This window comes from Diceros bicornis, chromosome 6, assembly GCF_020826845.1.
Source record: "Diceros bicornis minor isolate mBicDic1 chromosome 6, mDicBic1.mat.cur, whole genome shotgun sequence".
Taxonomy (NCBI): Eukaryota; Metazoa; Chordata; class Mammalia; order Perissodactyla; family Rhinocerotidae; genus Diceros; species Diceros bicornis.
Window position 1 is genome coordinate 43,958,955 of NC_080745.1, and position 12,665 is coordinate 43,971,619.

Genomic DNA, 12,665 nt, shown 5'->3' on the forward strand with positions numbered 1-12,665 from the left:
TTCTCGTCCATGTCTTTAAATCCTGGTACTTGTCCATGAAATTTCTCTGTAACACCTGGAACTCGCCATCCAGGATAATATCCTCTAAATAGCCAACGACAGCATCCAATTTGGATCCAAGGAGGAAGAGAGAGCGCGACGCTATCCTCCTCTCAGGGGTCTGTCACAGGGGTAGCTGCGGCGCAGGCGCGCGGCCGCTGGATGAAGCATCTGCGCCTGCGCAGAGGCCTGGCTTTGGCTCCTTGGGCCACAGACACGTGCCGGTCTGGCGCTGGGTGTCCGTTACCGACCGCTGAAATTCAGGTTTATAAAATAATCCTGAAAAGACCCTCTCTATAGCAGTTCTCTGTAAGTATTTGAGAATACTTTATCTAAGTACCTGAGAATATTCTCTCTAAAACTGATGGCAATAGAAATGCTGAACAATAGTGACTGGATTGAAAATAGAGTTATCTCGAAGTAGTATTTAATTTGCTGTTTGAACATTCTGTGATCCCAGAATATATTTTTGAAAACACTCGCAAAACTCAATAGTAAAAAAAGCAAACAATCTGATTATAAGATAGGCCAAGGACATGAACAGATATTTCAGCAAAGAGATATGGATGGCACATGAAAAGATGTGCCAACTTCATCAGGCATTATAGAAATGTTAATTAAAACCACAATGAGTTGTACGTACAAAACTAGTGAACAACTGAAATTTTTAAAAAAATTACGGTAATACCAAATGCTAGTGAGAATGTGGAGAAACTAGATCTCTCATACATTACTGAGGGAATGTAAAATGATACAGCCACTGTGGAACATAGTTGGAGAGTTTCTTAGCATATGACCCAGCAATCACATTCTTGGGCATCCATCCCAAAGAAATAAAAACTTATGTTCACACAAATACCTATATGCAAATGTTTACAGCGGTGTTATTCATAATAGCAAAATACTAGAAACTACTCAAATGTCCTTGAGTGGGTAAATTGATGAACAAACTGGTATATCCATACAATAGAAATTTGCTCAGCAATAAAAAGGAATGAACTATTGATACATGCAGCACCCTGGGTGAACCTCAAGGGCATTAAGCTTAGTCAAAAATAAAAAACTCAATCTCAAAACGTTACGTACTCTATGTTCCCATTAATATGTCTCAGAATGACAAAACTCTAGAGATGGAGAACAGCTTAATGGTTGGTGGGTGGACGCAAATAAAAAGAGGTAGTGTGAGGGAGTTCTTTTGTGATAATAGAACAGTTCTGTATCTTGATTGTGGGAATTTTTTTGAATCCTATGACTTTGGTTAAATATTTACCATAAAAGCTAGTCAAAAGTTTTTATACCACTTTTGTGCAGTACAATCCTGAAAGTGTTTAAATAAATAGTCTTGGTTTATTTAAGCTTAAGTACCAATTTTTATGTTTATTAAAAGCGAGTAGTATTCATTTTATTTGCAAGCATCAATTGTAGTATATAAATGTGGATTATTCTGTGGTAATAACAAGGACAGGGATAGTTCATGGCAGTGATTCAGGGATTATTTGCTGTTGTTCCTTTTCTCTCCTTCCCTGTTGCCAAATATAGTCTGTACTCCTTGCTGCATTTTCTCCAACTTTTCCAGAATTGGGGGTTTCACATGTAAAATTTTGGGGCTATATAGCACCATTGTGGCAACCTCTTCCACAGTTCACTCCATTGTTTGGAAGGACTTCCCAGAACAGTGACTTTTCCTCTGCCATATCTGAATTACCCTTTACATCAATTTTGCTGAAAGTTCTTCTGGTCATTTAGGCAGCCAACTGGGTAATTCCATGATGGCTGTTTGTTCTTTACCCCCTATAGAAGAAGAATCTTTTGGAAGGCCTATCTGAGCCTCAGTGCCCCTTGGGGATGGAAGGCAATATCTGAATGGTAGCCTGCCAACTGGGGTCTTTGTATAGGTATCTTTCTGGTCCTAGTGCCTGCCTGCTGCTTAAGCATGCCACTTAACTCTTCTTAATTTATAACTGAGAAAATGAAAGAAACTGAGGAAAGACAGGATGTCAAAAAGCAGCTTCATGATAAAATAAGGTCTCGGCACAGGCTGACCCAGGTGCAAATGCAACTGTCAAAACCTCAGAAAACTACTTACTTCTGCATGCCTCAGTTTCCTCATCTGTGAAGTGGTCATGATAATAATAGCATCTACCTCATCAGTTGTTCTTAGGACTAATTGAGAAAATGTGTTTAAACCTCCCAGCCCATTGCCTCCCAAATGTAAAGGCTGCAGTACATGTTGACTCCCATTTCTTTTGAGTTTCTACCCTCTGTCTTAGCCCCCAAAGCAGTTTGAAGAGGAATGGCTTGCAATAAAGAGGACTGATTGCTAGGAGTGAGCAGGGTTAATTAACTTTTCCCAAGAAATGTGTTCCTGAAAAGAATGTATATTGATTAAACCTTTCAAAATGGAGTCACTTTTAAATAGACTGAGGGAAGTCAGTTTTGTGCCAAGTAAATTAATCACTCCCTCCTGTATCTGTCTTGAAGTTCTTAGAGCAGACCCCTGCACTTGACTTTTCGCTATCTCCTGTTCCAGGTATCCAAAATTAGGGACTGATAACTGCATTTCCAAAAACAGTTCAGTTAAGTTCAAAAACTTAAACAAAGGACATTGTCCTTAATACCTTTCCTTGTAAAAACATTGAATTTCACTATATTCTGGGGTCTCCGGGGGCATTCTGAGAGCACCAGGCAAGCCTTTCTCTCCGAAGGGAATATAAACTAGTGGGGAAGAGCAGGAATACCCAATGGACTAAAACTCATCTGGGGATCCTGGGAAGGAAGAGGAAGTATTCCATCTGGGAAACTGAAGATGGTTTCCTGGAAGAAACTGAGGCACAAAGGGGTTTGTTTGCACTTATAATTTTTTCTAATGTTCTGTTTCTCAGGGGATAACACAAAGAAATGGCCCTTGCAATAAAATATGGCTCCCTTTTTCCCAGCCCTTCAAAACCTCAGGAACACAGTTACCTGAGAACTCCTTGAGGACTAAGGACACATTGTTGCCCTCTTTGTACCCCCAGCCCTTGGTACACAGCCTCCTCAATAAAGGTTTATTAAATGAACAAATCCCTTAAGGCAGCTGAACACATCAATACCTTTATCTCCCAGTTGCCTGTTTATAGGCTGGGAGTGAGGAGGTTTAAGGCACACCAATTTGAGCAGGCTGACGGGAAGCTCCTTGAGGGCTGGGACCAGGTTGGTTGTGTTCATTGTCATCTTCTTAGGGCTTGACATCCTGTAGGCACTCAATAAGTATTTATGTGACTGCATGAAAACCACCCCTGGTCTTGTCCTAGGCGCTCAGGGTCAGCCTGAACAGTGAGACGAGTTCATGAGGAGGGATGGACCGTCTTTGTCTTCCAAGAATTCTGACAATCCATGAGTGCCCAGAAGTCAATTTCACTTCCTCACTCAGCCATTTGTAGGAGATTGTAAATCACCTCCTTATCTGGGTCGGGGGCAGCGGTGCGTCCTTACGCCCCGTGCAGGGACCCCAGGAGCCAAGTCACAGAGGAAGGGAACCCAGAGGGGCGAGCCCGACAGCACGTGCAGCCGCACTGGGGAGGAGGCTGGGCTAACGCAGCCCTTAGTCAGCAGCTGGGCTCGGTTTTGAAACAAAAGCCAATGTCCTCCCTCGGAGTCCGCGGCCGGTCAGCTCCTAGGGGGAAGAAAGCCATGCTGCCCAGCCGGTTAGTGGCCCAACTTACTTATGCAGAGCCTGGGACAAAGGGCCAGCAGTTGCACAGGAATGGGTGGGTTGGATAGAGGACCGGGTCACAGATCGCCCTGACCCTCCCCTCCCGGCCGCTAGGGAGATCCGCCGGGCTCTCCCGTGCCTTGCGCGTATTTGTGCTGGGCAATCCGCCTCCGAGCCCGGCACCCCGGGTCTGCGTAAAGCTGAGGCACCTTTGCAACCAGCGCCCCGGCGCACAGACACACCAGGCCCTGGTTTCATGAATGAAATCCAATCGGGTGGATATAAATAGCCGTGAAGACTGCTAACGTCACAGCGCGAGCGGCGGCCGCCACGGCGGCGGAGCTCGGTGCCTGGCGCTCTGTTCCGCCCGGCTGGCCCGCCTGGGAGGGGGGTGGGGGCAAGAGGAGAAGGGGAGGGCTGGGGGGTGGAAAAGGGCGAGCCCCTCTCGCCCCGGACGGGGAAGAGCGGCCGCGGCGCTGGGCGAGCCCGCCAGGAGAGGCAGTGCCATGCTGCCTTTGTGCAAAGTTGGGCGGCGGGCGGCACGCCGCGCGCAGGGACCCCGCACACCCGCGACCGCGCGCAGTCGTGGCTGCTGCTGAGTGGCGGGGGCCCCCCCGCTCCCCCAGCCCTTGAAGGCGGAGAGAGCTCGCGTCTCGCTCGGCTTCAGGGTAGGTTCTGTGTCGTGAGTGCGCTATGGTATGAAACTTCGAGCAGCCGCCCCGGAGCCCCCACCGCCCCGGCCCCAGCGGGTGGCTTGTGGGGGCTCCGGGCCGCGCTACGCGGCCAGCAGCGTCCCGAGAGAGAGTTGTGGGAGCGAGCTGCTTTGGGAGCCGCCCTCGCCTCTCTGCGAGACCGGGAACCCCCATATCAGAGGCAAGCAGAAGAGATATCTAGGAGCGCCTGCACAGCCGCACCCCTAACTTGGAACTGAGAAAATGTACAACAGGCACCCTTAGCAGGCTGGCTGCGCCAGGGAGGGGTTGGTGCCGCGCCGAAAAGAGGGCTTTTTTTCTTCGAAGGACAGTGGTGGGGAGGAGGACCTGAAAAGGGGGATACACTAGCCCCTTGGGCGCTTGCATCCCTATGAGAGTTGACTGGTCAGCCCACAGTTTGACGCTCCCCGCCCCCAACCCCGTGTCTATGGAGTCTGTTGTGAGTTGCTGTGACAACAGTAGGAGCTGCCATGAGGAGCTAGCAAAACACCTTACCTTGTGTCTGTGTGCTCAGCTTTCCGGGAGAACAATGGGGTGGGGGGTGGGCAGGAGATGTGCAGACTAGGAAATCGAACCCCCTCCCCGCAAAAAAAGAAGTGGAAAGAAGGCACAAGTATGTAAAAATATATTATTAGATCCTACTGTTAGCTGCGCCGTTTCTATCCTCAGCAGTATCAAACATCTTAACTGAGGAGCAATGTCAATATTTAGACTTGGACAAGCCAGAAAGTTAGAAGGGAGCGCCGAGCGCAGGGTTTTGACTTGGCTTTGCACGTCAGCACACAAGCTGTGCCTTTCCTGCTGACTGTACACATTTGCTGGGGGTGGGTAGGGGGGATGCATGAAGGTTGATATATACACAAAGGCATCCAGACCTAGGAACATCTAGGAAGTTAAGACCAGAAGAGTGGCCTTGACTTTGAACTTCCCCTAACCTATGCTGTTCACGCGGCTCTGTTGGACCCCAGCCAGATGCTCAGCTTGAGGTTTCACTAGTTTGGGGCTCCCCCACCCCCAACCCGGGCTGTGCTGCACATTCTACTCTGTACTGTGTACCCTCTCTAAACTGCAAAAATACTGTTATCAGTAGTTTTCATCTTTGTGTAAGGTCCTCTCACTATCAGCAGATATAAATAGTCAAAAGGCTGTGTTTGTTTGATCTTGGCAAGCTCTAGGCTTTTCTAAACATACACTGTTAAGTTTGTTTACAAACACTCGTTGCAAATTTGGAATTATATTTAGTTTCCAATAACTTTGTAGACGCCTGAGAGTCACTGGTTGCTAGAAAATAAATACGAAACTTTTCAGTATAAATAATGTCTGCATACTGCTCTGCAGGTGGAGTGGGCAGTAAATTATTATTAAACAAGGTTTCCTCTGAGATTCCTGGATCATATTTGGACATATTAGTGGGAAAGGGATTTAACTAGTTCATCCCAGTGTGGAAGACTTTGAAAAATCGTTAGGAAGCAATAAAATCATGGTCAGTATTTTTCTAAACTTGTCCATTGATTGTTATTTTCCCAAATTTTGAAGGTAGTGTAAATTTAAATACATAGGGCTGGCTATGTGTGATTGTAGAGGTGGAAATAGAAACACAGGTACTTTGATGTCATTGGCTCAACAACATAACTTATTACCTATATAAATATAATAGGAGAAAACAGAATTATTTGGACTTATGATAATATTGTCTAAAAGTGCTATTTTGGAGGAATAGCATGTTTACTTCTATGACTTATGTATTGTAAAATGCCTGTAAGGTTTTCCTTGTTCCTATTCATGGGTTTGGGGCCAAAAGCTTTTTTCGTATGATCCGCAAATGCTCAGAAATATATTTTCAGAAATGCTACAAAATGTTAGCCTAGCTATTTCAGGATGTATTTGACCCAAAGAAATGCCATTTTAAGACTGCCACTTAGCAAAAGAGTAAGGCAGATTCTGCCCTTTTGGGGGAGAAAAAGAAAACAATGTATGTTGAAAATTTTAGTGGCTCCCCATGTGCTCCTGGCAAACAGTAGGATTTATAAAGTATTTCTCTCTTTTGTGTAGGTAAGTCCAGCTGTGAGCAGGGTGTTCTGTTCTTCACTTCCAGCAAGCCAGGTCAGTGTCTTTGTGCAAACCCATGACCATAGATTGATGATATCCTGTGTCTAATTCTGAGCATGCATTTCAGAACAGGTTTCTTAGTCATTTGTCTTAAAACAATTTGTCTGTCATTTTTTATGGACTCAATTATGAATGATAATTTCTATATTGATATTTCAAGTTCAATGATTATTAAAATTATTCTATTTACTATGTGAGTAAAGTGGTACTAAAATCGTCCTTGAATCAGTTTGTCCTTTATAAGAGTTTTTTTTTACTTTGGGAATCCAAGTGGTGCCAAAACAGCTAAGGCTACTGGGGATTTGGGTGCTTGATAATTAAAACCTTACCTCTATCCTAATCTTAGCACTCTAGAGCTGGAAGAAAGTTGATATAATAATAGTTGACATCTTTGAGCATGAACCAAAGTTCAGGTAATGTGCTGCATTCTTTACATTTATGTTCTCCTTCTGCAGCAAAAAGATCCCTGTGGGGTGAAACTGCTCTCTTGATCCCCAAATGACAGGTGAGGAATTGGAAGTTTAGAGAGTTTAGATAATAGGTTCAATTCCTACTTACAGTAAATAGAAGAAATAGGATGTAAAAAAAACTTCTGTCTTACTCTAAAACCTAAACTCTCTAGTTGAAAAAAATCTTCTCCAATAGGGAAACTGGGGCCAAGAAAGGTTAAGTGACTTGCCTAAGATAACTTGGTAATTACAGCTCATATAATAACATTCAATGGCCCAGCTGTTGCAAACAAATAAATTCCATTGTCTTAAGTAAAACAGCGAAATAATAAGTATTCATGTGTACTTTTTGGCACGGCACTGTCAAAGATTTAAGAAAAGTTTTATCATGGGCCTTTGCTCTTAAGGCTCTTAGAAACAGATTTAAAAGGCATGATATTAAACATTCATGTAGGAAAAATTAGAGAATAAATCAAGATCATGTTGAATTGGGGGTCAATGGTAAATTTATGAGAAGTTCAGTATTTTCCATTCTGTGAGATTACTTTGCAATTCCATGTATGCGTGGAAAAAAGTTTCCAAGCACACATTTTGTCTGTATAGATGATAAATGGGTGAGAGTTTGGGGAAAGACAGAATGTAGAATTTCAACCCAACAGGGAGAGATTATGCACTCATCTAGAACCACTAAATTACAGTATCTCAAACTCAAAGGCGTTATTGCTTCAAAAGCTTTGTAACAAAATCATGAGCTGCTTGAATCTGCACGGCATTTTTGAGAAAGCATTACAATATAGCACGCTTAAAAGTACTGGATTCCTTCTGGAACCTCAGTTTGTCGGAAATGTGCCATGTAAATAGATTTGGAAACATAATAGATAAATCCCAACCAAAGTCCTGAAAATGGCCAGTATTTAAAAATTAAGCAAGATGTTTTTGGTTTTTGCGTGAGTTAACAGCCTTCTCTTCCCCCTCTTCCATATTCCCCACCTACATTTTGTAGAATAATTTGTAACCGTTGTTAATCCTTCTTAGGGAGTATTATATAAAGGCGTAATGAAAAGTGAAATGGGGAACAAATTATTAAAGAAAACCTTAATATATCATCTTTTTTTAATGTACTGATACCCCTTACTCAAGCTAATAATCCTAAAAGCTTAATTAGTTGAAAGATACTTTTAAGCATTTAACAGAATTGTTATAAGCTGTCGTATAACAACTTTTGTCCTGTAAAGGTTGTTATATAGTGTATCATTATATAATAGATCAAAAGAGCAACATAATACTAGGAAGATCTCATTAGAGGTCAAGACCTCACCATCAGTTGATATTTGGTTAGCTGTGACAGTGGTATGTCATAAAAATATCAATATAGCAACTATAAACCTATAATTACTTAAAGAGTAAAATTATACTCTGAATCATATAATGTTATTGCCAAAAGAAACCTTAGAATTAGCATGGTATCTCTAACAATAATTTAATTAGCAATCATTTGCTTTTTTGAACTTCAGAAGGCTTTGGCAATATGCTTGACTTATCTAAAAACAGGGCTGGAAACATTTTTAATTTTACTGTGTTTTTGCTCAGGAAATATAACTGTAGAAAACAGAGGAATTTTTTTTTTAATCTTTCTATTGGTCTTCCTTTTAGAAAACAGGCAGTTCAATCGCATTATTTGAAGACCTCACTCTGGCTTCACATGATGGGGTTTAAAGAGTATGGGTGATTTGTGTTCATCTTTTCTCCACCCAGGCTTCCCACTAACCTCGCAACACCAAAACAAAACTTGGAGACGGAAGGAAAAATAAGTCCCCAAAAGTGGTGTGTGTTTAGAAAGGGGTAGAAGGTGGGAGAGTGTGTGAGTGGTGGGGAAGAGGAGGGGGAAAGGGAAAGCTTTGGCGGGGAGGGCAAGAAGCAGTCACTCAAATGGATGGGATCTGTATAGATTAGTTACTCATATGTCAGCATCAGAATTGTTTGGTTTTTTAGTTTATAAACAAAGTGAAGTCACCTCCTCCTCTTCCTGGCATCTTTTGAAATTGGGAAATGGGCAAATAAAGACACTGAATGAAATGTAGGTATGACTGCCACTCGTTCCAGATGTCCCAGGACACTCCTGTCTTCAAATACTCCCTCCTGCTGTCCCGTCAAGTACATCAGCATGTCTCTGATAAGGTTTTATCCACTGAGAGGTGAATTAGAAAGTTTTACAAAGAAAGAAATGCCAATAAGTCCAGAAGAAGCAATTACATTTCTCCACTCTGTACCTGAGGTTATTTGTTGCATAGACACAGGTTAATGGCAAGTTCCCCATGAGGTTACCATCTCAGGCTCAATCCCTCTGTGGAGAAATTTCCTTTGACTTGTTAGCCAACCATAGTCCAAACCCCTAATGACCAGTGGAATAACAATAACCAGCACTTATTATGCTCCTACTAGATGCCAGATGCTTTACTGCATTACAGCTCATTCATTATCAATTCCAATTTTACAGAAGCAAAAAATGGAACTCAGATATGTTAACTCAAAGAGCCAATAGGAGGTAGAGCTTGGATTTGCACCCAGGTCTGTCTAAGAACTTGAGTATATATTCTTTTGTTTTGTTTTGTTTTGTTTGTTTGTTTTGTGAAGAAGATCAGCCCTGCACTAACATCCATGCTAATCCTCCTCTTTTTGCTGAGGAAGACTGGCTCTGAGCTAACATCTATTGCCAATCCTCCTCCTTTTTTTTCCCCAAAGCCCCAGTAGATAGTTGTATGTCATAGTTGCACATCCTTCTAGTTGCTGTATGTGGGATGCGGCCTCAGCTTGGCCAGAGAAGCGGTGCGTTGGTGCGCGCCCAGGATCAGAACCTGGCCCGCCAGTAGCGGAGCACGCGCACTTAACCGCTAAGCCACGGGGCCGGCCCATATATATTCTTTTTAAATGAACTCCTAGGGGGAAAAAAACGCTTTATACCATTTCATTCCGGGTTACTCTTGCAGGTGGAGTATAGGAGTTGAATAATTATTCCTGTGGGTTTTTTGTTTGTTTGTTTTATGTATCTTGAACCAGATAGCATCCTTGCCTGGACAAATTTGTTAACTCTCAGGTGGTTTCCAGTATATTTTGATGGAAGTCACAATCTTAAACAGTTGAGTCATGGAGGGTTGAATCATGGACCCAGAAAGGCACTTAAGGATACTTAATCCAACCTCACAGAGGTGAAACAAACTGCCACCCAGAGAAGCAATGTAACTTACCCACTCTCATAGTTAATAAGAGACACAACTGGAACTGAACCCAGGTTTCCAAGTCCCAGCCCAGGGCTCGATTCTATTACATAACACTGCCTGAAAAGTGCCAAGTCTTCTCAACCCTCCAACTTAGCCAAAGTTACCACTGTCAAGTGTGAAATACACCTGAAACCTAAGATATATCCAGAAATGGCTGATAAGAGGATTCCAGCAGTGGAAAGATAGAACAGTCCTTTCCTCTTATTCAGAACATAAAAGCCCTGTACTCTGATCCCTTCCAAGCTGTCTTTGTTGAGCAATTTGTTTTAATCAAGTATGGAGCTTTTCAATTTTGTCTGTGGAGCTCTGGCTTTTTGTTAACTATGTGATGTGTGTGAAATACTTCTTTGGACCTCATTTTGCTCATCTATAAAATGGGGACAGGATCACCTCCCTCAGAGGATTATGAGGATGTTATGAAATCACACATGTAAAGCACATAGCAGGTTCTCAATAAGGGTTAGTTCCCTTAGCCTTCCTGAGTATCTCAAGGGAAATGTTATAACACATTAGGGCAGTCATATCATTTTGCTGCCAAACGTACTAGAGTCGTTTGAATTCTGATATTGCAAGGGATGGTTATAATAACCCTTTTTCTTGGGTAAAAACAGGCCCGGTGGTCTCTCTGGATGCCAGTGGCCCAGTCACAATTACATTTGTTTTCTTCACACTCTAGGGTTGCCAAGTTTTACATGAATTATTTTGTTGCTTCAGTTTCTGCCTCAAACTAATACCAAGCTCCTCTTGGAGATTTGTGGCTCTCATTTCCTTCCAGACACTGTTTAAGTATCTAACGTGTGTTCCACATAGACCTTTGCATCTCAAAGAAACTACTATATTTTCAACCAAATAACTAAGAAATATTTCCAGAGATTGTTATTGCCAGTAGAACATTTTTGCTTTCAATTTCGAAACCCATGAGACTTTCCTACCATCATTTCAATTAACTCTAGTATCAAGTATTCTCTGTCTGTGGGCCCTGTCTTCTTTTTGTCCTGTGTGACTAACTGATATATCGACAGGAGAAGCATAAGCACTACAATTTGCGCCTTTAACCCTCAGCACTTGATAACTACCCTGGGCTAAATTACATCTCCGGGAGGTGTTTCATCACACTCTCTCCCCAGCTGCCACACTTTTGTCATGTAGCACTTGCTGCCCTGCTTTGGATTTTTGGAACCAAGTCTTTGGCAACATGTACTATTCGTCAGATACATGGAGGAAAGGTACTGTTGTGATTTTCTTCTTTCTTCTACCTTTCCCCCTTTTTAAATTAATAATCCCAGTGGCCTAGAATAGCCTTTATTGTCCTAGTGGTGCGGTTTTGACAAATGTACATTGCACGTGGACATTTGTCCTTTTCTTCAGGTTTAGGGATAGCAATTGTATGTTTCCCCTATGTGCTATGAAGTGGCTAAACTGGTGCTAGATGCTTAAAGATCACCAGTTGCTAGATTGTTCCTAACATTATTACTAATCTCAAATTGGTTATATAAGTTTGGGTTCATACCAAGAAGTTTATTTTTAAAGCAGTGCTTCTCAAACTTTAATATGCATACAAATCACGCGGGCATCTTGAAAAAATGCAGGTTCCGATTCAGGAGTTCTTGAGTGGTACCTGAGATTATGCATTTCTCACAAGCTCCCCTTTGATGCCCATGCTGCTGGGCTGAGGACCACATTTCGAGCAGTGAGGCTCTAAACTATAGTCGTTACTATGTCTTCTGCTGAAACTCATGCCATATAGGCCATAAGCCTCCCACCTTATTTTGTTTGCTTGTTTCTTAAATCATAATAGAGAGTCATGGAATCTTAAACTTGGAAGGGATGCAGACAGAGGTGCGCTGGTAAATCAACCAGCTCTCTGGGAAAAAAAGAATGCATTTATATGCATACATAAGCTGATTATAAATTTTACTGACATGTAGAATGTGTATAGCACACAATTTACAAATAATAAAATATACAAGACACTTTATTGTAAATTCCATATAGTCCATTGGGTTTCACAGAATGCCTGCTTGTTGGTTTTTGCTGAACTCTTCCATCCATAGCTTACCTACGGACAATTGATGAAGGAGTGTAGCTCTCGTATAAATGCTGGCTGATGTTTTCCATTATGTTAATGAGGAAGACAAAAGTGATGCAACAAAGACATATGTCAGAACTGTACTCATTCATCAAAGATATGAATGACTCCTTTGCTGAACCCTCTAATAGCTTTTAAATACTGTGAGGATATTTCCTTAAATGTGCTTTTCACAATGTAACAGCTACACATATACCCACTTTTAAGTTTAATCTGCATTATTAACCTTTTTAAATCATTTTCTTAAGTCAAGACAATCAACAGAACAATAAAGCAAGCCTTGATGTGTAGTGG

At 42.3% G+C, this 12,665-nt stretch overlaps 1 protein-coding gene across 2 annotated transcripts in view; it reads left to right on the top strand.

The window, feature by feature from the left end:
* RHOBTB1 (Rho related BTB domain containing 1) overlaps window positions 1-12,665 on the top strand; it is a 103,926-nt gene that overhangs the window by 35,346 nt on the left and 55,915 nt on the right. Inside the window, exons 1-2 of one of the 2 annotated variants that reach the window (XM_058543379.1) lie at window positions 4,315-4,401; window positions 6,499-6,549. The gene's annotated coding sequence lies outside the window, so the exon portion shown is untranslated. Of the gene's footprint in view, window positions 1-4,314; window positions 4,402-6,498; window positions 6,550-12,665 lie in introns of those variants that run through there. The other variant, XM_058543380.1, reaches the window with a different exon arrangement.